Consider the following 14836-nt stretch of genomic DNA (forward strand, 5'->3'; position numbering starts at 1 on the left):
CTGACGGGCACCGTCCGGCGTCCGTCAGTCATCGGGCGGAGGCCGTCCGGCGATCGGACGGTCGCCGGCCGATTTGAATGTCGCTTAGCCATACCTTGATTTTTCCCGGCGCATATACAATGACCCCAATGTCGGGCGATCACCGGGCGATCTCCGTGCGATGATCGTCCGATCTTCATCCGATCTCAACTCGATTCCTTCCAGGACCCGACGTCGGGTAAAATTTTAAGTGAGACTTAAAATTTGTCTGGCCGCCGCCCGATGCTCCAAAATGCCCCAATGTCCGTGCAATCATCGGCCGGCCGCTGGTCCGATGAGCGAAATAATACGTCGGCCGATCATCGGGCGGCGGTCGGATTGGATTTGTGACCGAGGCATTAGTCATCTGGGGTCAAAAACTAGGTCACCAGGTCAAATCAAAGGAAAAGCTTGTTAACACTCTACAGGTCACAATTTTAGCCCAATTGTAATGAATTTTAGTCAGAATGTTACCCTCAATAAAATCTTGGATGAGTTCGATATTGGGTCATCTGGGGTCAAAAACTAGGTCACCAGGTCAAATCAGAGGAAAAGCTTGTTAACACTCTAGAGGTGACAATTTTGGTCCAATTATAATGAAACTTAGTCAGAATGTTACCCTCAATAAAATCTTTAACAATTTTGGTATTGGGTCATCTCGGGTTAAAAACTAGGTCACTAGGTCAAATCAAAGGAAAGCGTGTTAACACTCTAAGAGGTCACAATTTTAGCCCAATCTTAATGAAACTTAGTCAGAATGTTACCCTCAATAAAATTTTGGAAGAATCTGATATTGGGTCATCTGGGGTCAAAAACTAGGTCACAAGGTCAAATCAAAGGAAAAACATGTTAACACTGTAGAGGCCATATTTATGAATCTGTCTTCATGAAACTTGGTCAGAATGTTACTCATGATGATTTCAAGTTCCAGTTGGAATCTGGGTCATGTAGGGTCAAAAACTAGGTCACCAGGTCAAATCAAAGGAAAAGCTAGTTAACACTCAGAGGCCACATTTATGACCACACCTTAATAAAACATAGTCAGAATGTTAATCTTGATGATCTATAGGTCAAGTTCAAATCTGAGTCAGGTGGGGTCAAAAACTAGGTCACTAGGTCAAATCAAAGGAAAAGCTTATTAACACTCTAGAGGCCACATTTATGACTGTGTCTTCATGAAACTTAGAAAAAATGTTAATCTTGATGATCTTTAGGTGAAGTTCAAATTTGGGTTATGTGGGGTCAAAAACTAGGTCACCGGGTCAAATCAAAGGAAAGGTTAGTTAACACTATAGAGGCCACATTTATGACCATATCTTAATGAAACTATCTTGATGATCTTTAGGTCAATAGGTCAGGTGAGCGATACAGGGCCTTCATGGCCCTCTTGTTTTAATCTTTGTTTTACAAACCACCAGGGTCCAACCAGGCTGTAGGAGGAGGAAAAAAAATCATAAAAAAAATCAAGAATTCTTTTTTTTTTTCGTCGGAGAAAGAAACTTGATTTTCAAGCAGGGTGTATTTTTATCCATCTTGTGCCTGCATGTCTGTCTCAATGTTATGTATAGAACTTGATTTTTAAACATGCTTCATGTTGCAAAATGCACAATTGTACGCTTCAATGTACAGAAATGCTTATATGTACTGTCAGCACTAACTTTGTATATTAATAAACTGCATGTATGTAGAATGTTTTATGTACTCTTTTAGAAGTAGTATATGTTGCCCTTAACCCATTAGCTACCTATACGCATGTCATGATGCTAATAACAGTGTTATGGTAGGCGGTGGTTGTGTTTGCTTGTATGTTGTAGTGTCGTTTAATGCAAGTAAACCTAGGCTCACACTTAATCGCATTGGTTTTTTTCAGTTTTTTAGAATAATTTTTTCTTTTGAAAATCTTTGATTCAAGAATTACATCAAATGGTTAAAGCTACTTTCCATAGAATCGCAAGCAATCTTATCATTTGTCAATATTTTCTTTATAATTTCAGACTATGCAAATAGCAATTATTTTATTTAAATTCCATTTTGTTACTCAGTCGCTTATTTTCCTCGGAGTACCAAAACCTATTTTTAGAACGTAAAATTGAAAGTCGACTATTCTTTCCGGAATTTCCGTCAAAATAAATACCCTGATGTAAACAATCAACATAGGCGACTTCGAGCAGTAGTTCAGAGATTTCGGTATACTATAAGATAAATTGACCGTAACATGTATGTCTTGGTTTACGTAGCATAAATTAGTTTTCCATATTGTGTGAAAAAGTCTGAAGTATGATACTGACACCGATGAATGATGAATTATGTCAGCGCATGCGCCGAGGTTAACGGTGCTATTTTTATAATTGCTTTGCTATTTTTATAACTGCTAAGTGTCCTCGACGAAAGTTAGTAGTATCCCATTAAAATCTCTGAAAGTACGCCGAATTTAACAATTATCAATGTTTCACTATTGAAACCAGAATTATTTGACCACGTACAAGTAGAATAGGTATCATTTCTGAAACTTCTCCCCAACCATTCCTTCAAAGTTATTGTCATAATATATATATATATATATATATATATATATATATATATATATATATATATATATATATATATGTTGGTTAGCAAAGACCCCCTAGTGTGAAGGGACCTTGGGGCTCACCATGGCTGCTTGAGAAACAACATTTGTTGTTAGTTTTCAGCGCAGGTACAGTACTGTGCAGCTCTCTAGTTCCATTCAATACAAAAAATTGTTCCTGGGAAAGACCAGTACTGCTTTCCATAACAGAAAGCAAACTCTCATTTTAAGCTATAGTCCTTCAGCGAAAGAACTATAATCACTAAAATTCATAGATTCATCATCATTTATATTTGATATATCTTCAAGCCACACATGTGATAAAATGATTTACCGTTACGGCAAAAAGTAATATTTCAGGAAACATTTTCACTTTTACTAATATAAATTTTCCAAGACGATATATCTTTTTCGTTATGTTACTATAAAACAGGTCTACGTGACATTCCGCATTCTCAACTCGTGAGGCACATGTTCGGTTACAACATCGCCAGTCTTGCATTCATTCGTAATTTTTACGAAAGATTTCCTTTTTTAATATCAATTTCAACGTCAGCTGTCAAGCGTCGTCCATTTTTGTGTAGGTACAATTTGATTGGTTAAAGTAATATTAGGCATTGACTACTGAACTGTATACGGAATGCGGTACACGGATAACTTTTTATTTCTCGGCGGCCGCGACGCATTTTTTGCTTCCATCTATACGAAGTACCAGCGGAGGAAATAAAAAAATCTTGTTTTTTTTTCAATTTTAATTTTTTTCTAAAATCGCCTTTTTTTTGAGCGGCGGGTTTGTAAAACGAAGAATAAAAAAATAAAGGCCTTATTAGAATTAAAGAAATCACAGATATTAGAGATACCTTTCAGATTGTATTCTTTTATATCGCATTATTTTTCTTGCTTTAAGGGATTTTTTTTGGGTTTAACGCCATTTTTCAACAGTATTTCAGTCATGTAACGGCGGGCAGTTAACCTAACCCATGTTCCTGGATTCTGTATCAGTACAAACCTGTTCTCCGCAAGTAACTGCCAACTTCCCCGCATGAATCAGCGGTGGAGGTCAAATGAATATCAGACATAATGTCTTTCATCAAATCGTCAAGGAGATAACGCCCTGTCCGAGGATCGAACTCGCGACCCCGCGATCCGTAGACCAACGCTCTCTCTACTGAACTAAGCGGTTTGATGGTCCTACAAAACGAAAATATTTACTGAGTATGTGAGTGAAATTTTACGCCAAATCTACTCACAAAGGTCATCATGTTTATAAAAGATATTCTTTTTAAGTAAATGAAAGATTGTCATAATTTGCTTCAGCTTGTGAAATGTTGCAATTATGTTGTCTGATAATCAGCAGAGATGTAATGCCTTTTACAAGATATAACTTTCAAGGTCACAAGGTATTTCCATTTTTGTTTTGTGTTTTGTAGCGACTCGAAACCTTTAAGGTCATTTTGCATTTGAATGAGACTTTCGTAGACGGTAGTGGAAATACATCTAACCATCGACGCCCTCTAGCCCCGTGTTAATCAAACTCGACATTATTAATTATTTGTGCACATGTTACAGAACAATTAAGAGACATCTGCAGATACGTTCATAGCTTTTAACAATGGTGCACTTTGTCCATTCTTATTACAGGCATGGACAGACACCATGGTAGATTTTCTTTTTTGGTTAAGAGCCGTTATTGGTCTTCATTTATAGTACTTCAGCTATGTTACGACAGTTAACCTAACCTCTAACCCTTGTTCCTGGAATGTACCAGTACTAGCCTGTTCTCTGCAAGTAACTGCCAACTCCTTCACATGAATCAGAGATTGGGGATAAATAGTGGGTGAGTGAGTTGGGTTTTACGGCGAATCGACACAAAATGGTCATATATCGCCGAGAAGAAGTCATATTGCAAACGCCAACTGTAAAGCATAAACATCCATGTAAAAATGTAAAGAACACTATGAGTAATGTAAAACATATCTAAAAACATCCATGTAAAAATGTAAAGCATATCTAAAACAGTTATGTAAAAATGTATATACGTGTGTGTTAAAACATCAGCTGCAAACATAATAATATTGCAAGATATAAACAAAAATATGAAATGTTAGATTTTTTGATCTATTCCTATCTGCTTTAAAACGATATAGAGGATATTTGTTTGTTTGCAGTGAGATATCGAAATATATCATCACCGATAAGGGAGACAATTGAATATTTTCACTGCAAACAAACAAATTTTCTTTTAATTTTATGCTAGTTTGTGAACGAATTTTCTGTTTATTACGTGCATAAATGTTCATATAAATCCAACATTTCATGACGAAATTCGGATTTATTTAAGCTACCGTGTTACTTATGATACATCCGCTAAATTACCATGGACACTTAGGCACATTAATATCGAATATTGGTGATTAGGTTCATTAAATCAACACGACGCCATTTTGTTTTTAAAAACAAAAACTGCATTTAAATATTTTGTGTAAAAATACACAGTCCGCGGCTAACAGAGACATTGACAAATGCCGGTAGTTAAGTAGAAGCATATTTAAAACTTTTCGGGTCAATCCGTCAGTTCGTTGAATAACCGGAAGCTTGCTTTGTTTACCAAAACACACGCTGAAGGTCAGATTAAAAAAACAACACGAAAAAACTAAAGAACTGAGGAATATGCGTAAGTCCTTGGAAAGTCAAGCTAGGAGCTGCATAGCATAACAAAATGAATGGAAGTTGGAACACAACTGGCTGGGCTTGGAGTTGGAACTTGGAGTGGGAAAGTACTTCGTCTTCGACGAAAATGCTGGCATATTACGTAAGGTTGAGTTGATGTCTTGTGATAATTAACTAAGACAACAACCAACTAAATGTGCTGTCGCCAGTAAAATCTACCACACGATAGTGAACCAATGGAAAAAAGTAGAGGAAACACATATATGTAGCTACATGAACGGCAAGGCCTAGCAACCAAGCTGACAAAGGTAACATTATTTCTTTTGCAAATTTGATTATGTAGCTAGCCTGTTCTAAATAGGATTGTGTAGCAGTTCATGACATGTGTATTTAGATTTGAAGATTGAATACTGCTTAAGCCGGTGCTAGGGGGCGTTGGCATTGTTGCATTTTCCATTACTGCTCATGAACAGACTCAATCAAACCGAGTCTGCAATTTTCACTGTTTGCCTTGTTTTCGGTGCTTCCGAGGGATCTACTTTTCAGATTTTATTGAGTATTGTAAGTATAATCCAGTAATTTTAAAGGCAGCAAAGGGAGGTAATTAAAGAATATATTTCAAGGGAGATAATTTATCTGGAAAAAAAAAGAAGTTCGGCACAGTGAGTGATATCGATTTATATCTCACTGCTATTTTCCAGTATTTCACCAATAAGCATAAAATAAAAAAATATTTCCTACTGAAACGTTTTCAAATAACTCTTTCAAAGATTGAACGTCATAATACGTACCGCGCTGTGTAGCAATGTCCATACAGTCGATTAGAATATGTTTAATAGTTAGCGGTGTTTGACATGGTACACATTCGGGTTGATCTTCTTTATTCAAAAGATAAGAATGAGTCAAACGGGTATGACCTATTCGACAGCGAGAAAGAACAACTTCCTCCATGCGAACAGATCTGTTCCCTTGGTGCCATTCCCCTAGAGTAGGTTTGATATCATGAAGTTTATTGAATGAAGCATTGTTCCATGACGATTGCCAGTTAGATAAAATGTATTTGTTTATATTGGGCCTAAACTCGGTATGTGGTAATTTCAAATTAGATTGTGATAATAAAAGGGATTTCTTTGTTGCAGTATCAGCATCCTCGTTTCCATGAATACCAACATGACTGGGAATCCAAAAAAATATGATAGACTTTTTTAAAGATAGTTCATGAACCCTGAGAAGAATATTTTGACTGGTGTAAATAATGGTAATCTCAACAAGAAGTATCTTTTAAAAAGATACAAGGTCGCATTAACCAATGCATACTTTAAGGTAGTTCTGCACGTTTGGATCGAAATTTTTTCTACAATGAAGAATTTAATTAAACTCTGATTTTTCAAAACTTCAGACTATACCTAGAAAATTCAGCAAGTAAAAAGGATAGGGTCGTGTGCTTGGTTTTTTACTAGACTGATTTGAAAAATCTGGACTTCACGCAATTTTTTATAATGGGAGTCTATGGGAAAATCATCACTTTCTAAACATTTTCGCGAATAGAAAATTTTCTACAATGTAGATTTTGATGAAACTTCTCACAGTTATAGCTAAATATATGGCCTATAATGCAGTGAAATAAAATGTATAGGTCCGTGTGCTTATTTTTGAGTAATCTGACGATGATTAAAGTGAACGGACTATTTCACGCTAATTTTAAGACATTAGTTTGAATTATTTAACGTGACAGATGTTTTAATATCATATTTTGACTTAATAATATAGTAATAGTACAATTTTACTAAATTACTCACAGGTTGCCGTTAGTTCATAAAATGATTTTCATTTCCGTACGCCGAATCCAGGCTTTATTCTACGTTTTCCGGATAAATGACGTTACGCCATCACTTCCGGTTCATCAAACGTGCAGAACTACCTTAAGCTACGAAACGTGTATGTATTCTACACATATACATACGATCGGGTATTTATAAAGCAAAACAAAATGTAATTTCTGAGTAAAAAAAATCATGTTTTTTATGAAGAACATATTTTACAGAACACATATTTTACATCTTAAATATATTAATCATATTCTAGGAAACTTTGACAAAAAAAAAGATTAAAAAGGATGGGCCGAAAAGTGGGGGACAATACCAATCTGTAATCGTCAAGGGATACGAAATGAGCAAATTAGGGTCGAGTTGACTAGGGGACGTTGGCAGCTATTTCCACAGGAGTATTGCAACGGATTATACTGTAACAAATATGTATACAGCTCAGAGCACCTGAGTATCTATTTTATTCGAAAACCTTTGGAAATTTTTATCCACCCATCAAAATCTACAGTTTCAATCAGGTGTTAAGTAACATTCAACCCATATATTAACAGGAAGTAAAGGAGAATTCAATACCGGACTAGCCGGAAAATCGAGCAAAATAGATAGAGCAATATAATTGTTTAATTCCGTAATCTTTCAGGAACCAACGACTAAAATTCAACGCTACATTGGTTACAGTATACGGAAGATGACCAATGAGTAAGAAATCAGGTTGCTGAAAATATTACATATCCTGCACAATAATGCAGTGGCCCGTCGCGAAACCCCACCCCGCCAGGCCGAATAAAAAAACGCACAATACCTCTGAATATACAGACGTACATGTAGCACTTAAATGCTTTGTACAAGAAAAAGAAGATGACAACCGTAAGCTAATAAAGCTTTCTTGGCAACTTAAACAATGATTTATTTTATAACCATTTACGAGACTATCCCGATTGCTCTTGTGGACATGGTATTGAAGCTGATGCGGAACATTTCATTTTTAAATGTAGCCATTATGCCAATGCTCGTCGACTGTTACTCGAAGATTTCATCCTCTTAGTACTCACAAATTACTTCACGGAATTGATCCACTAACTGTTGAGAAGAACAAATCTTTGTTTTTAGAAGTACAAACTTATATAAAAAATACACATCGTTTCTGTAGCATTGCCTCCTGATCGTTTGACTATATTTGAAGGCTCTGGGTTAGGCTGGGTGTGGGGGTTCGGCAGCGGATGCGATGAGGTACACTGATTGTTTTTACGCTTGTCTGTGTTTGTTTTATTGTTGTATTTTTTTTTTCGATTGTTTTTTTCCCCGCTTTTCTTCTATTTAATTTACTATCTTAACTCTTCTACTATACAGTAAGTTTATATCTGAAAATTTTATTTTTGTTAAGCATATGTTTTTGTGTTTTTTTTTCCATTCTAGTCCAAACAAAAATCCACCATTTAGTTTAATCTAACGTTAATTTGACGGCCAAGGACGGACCGATTTCTGATGTTGGCAAAATTTGTGGTCCAACCCTTTTGTATTATCGCACATTTGTAATGTTACTGAATATTTCTTAATGTACAGTAGTATTATATATGTCTTGATGTAATGATAGTTTGCTGTTGTATATATATTTACATATGTATCTGTATATTATTGTCTTGTTGTACATTTACCATAATGTCTTGTGTGATAATTGCAATAAAATATTATTAAACTAAGCCTTCTGTTCAATTCTGGAAATGTTAATTGTAAATATTTCACGATTTTCTGAATAACATATGTGTAAAGTAAGTCTCAGAAAAGGCAAGAAGGCTTTGTGACCGAATAGTCGCGGTTACCTATCTTTTTTATGAGCCCTGCACGGCTCGTACTGAAAGGAATGCTGTATTGCGGAAATGTTGATGACTCTAGTGGTTCCCTCCCTCTTAGCGTTACTATTTGATAAAAGACTTAATTTGTATCTAAAGACATTTCATCCCCAATCACAATCTAATTTGAAATTACCACATACCGAATTTAGGCCCAATATAAAGAAATACATTTTATCTAATTGGCAATTGTCATGGAACAGTGCTTCATTCAATAAACTTCATGATATCTTTTAAAGTGTTATTTGAAAACGTTTCAGTCGGAAATATTTTATCGTTTGTAAAGCAGATAGGAATTTATCAAAAAATCTAACATTTCATATTTTTATTTACATCTTGCAATAGTATTATGTTTGCAGCTGATATTTTAACACAAACGTATATACATTTTTACATAACTGATTTTAGATATGCTTTACATTCCTACATGGATGTTTTTAGATATGTTTTACATTATTCATAATGTTCTTTACATGAATGTTTTTAGGTATGCTTTACATTTTTACATCAATGTTTATGGTTTACAGTTGGCGTTTGCAATATGACTTCTTCTTGGCGATATATGACCATTTTGTGTCGATTCGCCGTAAAACCCAACTCATTCACTTACACCAGTCAGCCCCGCCAGGTCGAATAAAACGCACAATACATTTGCACTTAATAAAGTCAGTCAGAACATCTCCGCAGACAAATTAACAATTTCCCGTTTTTATTACGGCAATTTGTTCAATGAATTTTGCTAGAATGTGTTCTTACATTTCAGGCAGTAACCTTCAGTATGCAATTTTTATGCCCCGAAGGGAGGCATATTAGTTTTCAACTGTCCGTCCGTTCGTTAGTTAGTTCGTTTGTCACAACGTTAACTTTTTGCATGAAGGCACTTTACTCGCGAACCACTGCACACAGGACCTTCAAACTTGACATGCTAATAGTACTTATTGAGTACACGACCCCTACTTACTTTGGGGTGACCACGTCAAAGGTCAAGGTCACAGGGGCCAATGTTAACTTTTTGCATGAAGGCACTTTACTCGCGAACCACTGGTCAGGGCCTTCAAACTTCACCTGCTGATAGTACTTATTGAGTACCCGACCCCTACTTACTTTGAGGTCACCACATCAAAGGTCAAGGTCACAGGGGCCAATGTTACCTCTTTGCATGAAGGCACTTTACTCGCGAACCACTGCACCCAGGACCTTCAAACTTCACATGCTGATAGTACTTACTGAGTACACGACCCCTACTGACTTTGGGTTTACCACGTCAAAGGTCAAGGTCACAGGGGCCAATGTTAACTTCTTGCATGAAGGCACTTTACTCGCAAACGACTGCACCCAGGACCTTCAAACTTCACATGCTAATAGTACCTATTGAGTACACGACTCCTATTGATTTTGGGGTCAACAGGTCAAAGGTCACCAGGTCAAAGGTCAAGGTGCTGCGGGGGCATTTGTCACCATTAGTGACAGCTCTTGTTCCGGAGATATTTCATAGACGTGATTTTAACATAGTACCGACCAATATATGATAGCCAACAATGCAAAGTTTTGTACAGATTTCATTTACGGTTTATTTATATCGCAACTTAACTTATCATAGGATCATGACGCGAACTTGTAACTAGAGCTTTTGCCTACATAAAATGCCCTATGCTAGTAATATTTTGAGCTACTCGAAGCTAGATGTGGCGCCTTATATTGGTGTACTGGAAAATTGACATCACGTCTGTTATACAGATTCTACGACGTAAGTGCTTCGCCAATTTCAAGTTTTATTTTGGCTTCACAGGACAGGTAACCACACTATTGTATTTACCAAATAATTTGTCCCTAGATGTTTAGTTTTGTAAAACTAAATTAATATCTTAAGCTGAAACACTGTCATTACACTTATTTTATGTCTTAAAATATCTTGATTTTTGTCTCGAAAGTTTTTATAGTAATGTTGACTTTAAACATGAACAGACTCAATCAAACCGAGTCTGCAATTTTCACTGTTTGCCTTGTTCTCGGTGCTTCCGAGGGATCTACTTTCCAGATTTTACACTGTCATTACACTTATTTTATGTCTTAAAATATCTTGATTTTTGTCTCGAAAGTTTTTATAGTAATGTTGACTTTAAACATGAACAGACTCAATCAAACCGAGTCTGCAATTTTCACTGTTTGCCTTGTTCTCGGTGCTTCCGAGGGATCTACTTTCCAGATTTTATTTAAAGATTTAGTCTACAGAAAATTGTTGAAAAAGACGTTACACCCGAGCACACACCACACACACACACACATTATACAACAGGAACATTGATTCGTGGGTATTTCTGACACTTTTGGGCACTTGCATGTTTCGGCTTATCTGCTTGGACGCACATATTGACTAGTATATCAAGAACCATGCTTCCAGTGGCAATGAGTGATTGTTGCTGCAAGTTATAGGTAGAATAAGGACGAGTCTGTGTGTGTTTGTTCGGGTTTAACATCTTTTTCAACACTTTTTCAGTCATATAAACGACGGTGTCTACTTGTAACAGTGAGCACAATGCCCATTTTTATAGTGCTGCCTCACTGGAATATCACGCCGTAGACACGAGGCATGACACCCCGCCCAGTCACATTATACTGACACCGGGCTGATCAGTCCTAGCACTATCCTCTTAATGCTGAGCGCCAAGCGAAGAAGCTGCTAGTACCATGTTTTACGTCTTTGGTATGACGCGGCCGGGATCGAACCCACGACCTCCCGCACTTGAAGCGGACGCTCTACTGGGCCACCGAGGCGGTAGAATAATGACGAGGATTCTAGATGTTTTGTAGTCAGAATCATTTATGAATTGTTCTTAAGCAGTCAGAAGAATTCGTTCTATGCTGCATTGATTAATTCACTGATTATGCTTTGTGTTGCTGATGTCGGAGGTCGGTTTTTCGAACTTGAAAATGTAAAACAAGTACATATTTTATAATAAAACAACAGGAAATTAAGGCAACAAAATAATGTTTTTGTAATTGCTGGATAGTCCATAAGTAACAAGGGCCGTTTGTAAATAACATCTGTGAACAATCTTCCAGAAACACAGAACGCAACCAAGCAGCATTATCATATATCATGATTATAGTGAAACTTGATTGAATCTGTTCTATGTAATGAAACGTGCAACAAATCTCGCGCCTTCTTGCAACAATTTGACAGTAAAATTGAAAGTTTTTCATGATTCCAAAGGGCCAGAATGTATACAAACACTAAGTTTAAGAACGGGGAGACATGTAATAGCCGCAACACGGCACTTTTTACACTTAAAAACACATGCCATTTTTGAGAGCCCGTCGGAGGTAACTGAGTGACAATGGGTAGTTTTCAGTCTTTAGTATTCCGTGGCTTTAAGTTTTGATATCCTGACCCTCATCAAATCAACACTGTAATGAGGCTTCCCTCTTTGATTGTGTCTGACGGAAGAGGGGGAGGACTCTACGATAAGCAGTTTTTAAATCCTACCAGGACTGAGCTGTTTTGATATCTGTCTTCTGGCCTGTTTCGTCGGGCCCTTAAGGGTGTTTCTTTTATTGCTCTGTCTTCTGAAAAGGCATTGAGTACATACGATTTTGGTTCTAAAGGTTTGCTTTATATTTATTTATAAACGAACATTTTTGTGTTTTACATGCCATGCCTTTTTGTTTCCATTATGTGTGTTAGAGATTCACCTGGAGGGGATTACTTTTATTTACACTGTCCCGTGTCTTTGGAACATGGTGGCGGTAAGAGTGAGAGGTTGGGTGCGCACCATAAACCGGTTTAAGCTCCCCAGTGGTGTTTTTGCCACTGACCGTTCCAAGGCGGTGCCCCACTGTGTTCCTTTGTTTGCTCGTTTTGTCCTCGTGTGTTGGCTTTGTGTTTTTGGTGTGCACGTCTGCGTGCTGTAGGTTTCGTTTTGGGGAGGCTGCGATTTTGGTACGTGGCATTCCCTGTTTGATATTTGTCTTTGTTTTTTAATGATTTTAGTCTTAAGATTACAAATTCCTTGACATTTGTCCTACCGATCCAAACCGAGTGAGTGAGTTGGGTTTTACGGCGAATCGACACAAAATGGTCCTATATCGCCGAGTGATCGATCCCAAACGTGGAAATGGCTGTCTAATGACCACATGTCATTATCAACTGTGGCTCAAGTGTTGTTCAGAACGGAAATCATTTTCAGCCTCTTGGTAACTTTGACAATGACCTTTGACTAACACTCAAAGCAAATGAGGTCATCTATTGAACATAGCCATTCATTCTATGACATCATTCTCCAAATTTGAATCTATAATAATTTTCAGCTTCGGGAGACTAATCTTGAATTGATTTACTTTGTTTGTTCGTTTTGTCCTCTTGTGTAGGCTTTATGTGTGTGCGCGTGTATGTGTGTGTGTTCCTTTGTTTGTTCGTTTTGTCCTCGTGTGTTGGCTTTCGTTTGCGTGCTGGGGGGTTCGTTTTGAGGAGGCTGCGCTTTTGGTGCGTGGCATTCCCTGTTTGATATTTCTCTTTGTTTTTATGCGCACAACTGTGTTGTTTGTGCCGTGTGGCGGCCGTAAAAAGTCTCCCCGTACATTCAATCAATGTTGTTATATTTTCATCCTTCAGGGATTGTTATTCGTTCTAAACTCTCAGCCTCTGTCAAGATGAGAAGTATCTTATACCGCGTTGAAGGTTTTGTGTTCACTGACATTCGGGTCCATGCTAGTTATCCCGTCCTTTTGTATTCTTGGACTTCCAGTGCCTTTTTAACTGGCGCTTAACATTTTCACTTAACGAATTGAAACTGATGACTGATCTACCCGAACGCCACTTTTCACAGAATGGTATTACAATTATTACATTTCATGAGTATATATAATAGAGTACCGAAATTAATTCTTTCACCTCTTCGGTTACATTCTGCATCTTCTGTTCATCTGCCTAACGATAACAGTACCTTTTTTAAGACATACACCACCGATCAGTCTTTCTCCACTTAAGCTACATTCTGTTCAATCAGTTTATATTCCACGTACTAGTTTAAACTATCCAGCTGTTTTTCGTAATAATCTACGTATTTGTCTATCACCTTTAACTTCTACTATACTGAAAAAATATAAAATTAAACATACACATTTTCCACAGAGATGTAGAGAGTACCGTTCTATTAACAAATGCAATTCTAAGAGGTGCGGTTGTTGCAATCATTTATCGCACAGGTCTACAATTACCTCAAACGTTAACGGCAGAACTTTTAATGTGGTACTTAATTCTGACGTTGATTGAAATACGTCCCACATGATATATGTACTGACTTGAAACGCACCCAATTGTAGTATTCAATATATTGGCCAAACAGGGCGTTCTTTAAAAATTCGTTTCCGTGAACATTCATACAAAATGCGTAGTCGGAACAAGTTTACTACATTTTTATACAAACACTTTCGTAAATCTGGCCATACATTTGATCAGGTAACAATGCAACCAGTAGAACAAATCGTATATGATACTAATTCCACATCTAGTTTTAAAATAAAAGCCAGACATGTAGCAGAATTCAAATGGATTAAAAAATTTACAGTCACCGTTTCCGTTGGGCTTAAATGATAATATTTATCAGGAAGGTAATATCTCTAAAAACCCTGATATCGATATCTTTTCTATTTTAAATATTAGGAAACGTAAATCCAGGTCTCATGGAATTAGACGAAATGGTAATGTTAAACGCAAATCTAAAGTCAATATATTTGTTGCTGACCTCGATTTAATTCTTTCAAACTCTGGTAGACATTCAATGCTTTCTCGTCTTTCATCTTTATCTGTACAGTCTCTTAAAAAGCTGTACGAGGAAGCGGACCAGTATGTTATTCAAACAGATCCGTTTTACACTGTATCATATCTTATTCAAAGTTACACA

This window comes from Mercenaria mercenaria, chromosome 10 (genome assembly GCF_021730395.1).
Source record: "Mercenaria mercenaria strain notata chromosome 10, MADL_Memer_1, whole genome shotgun sequence".
NCBI lineage: Eukaryota > Metazoa > Mollusca > Bivalvia > Venerida > Veneridae > Mercenaria > Mercenaria mercenaria.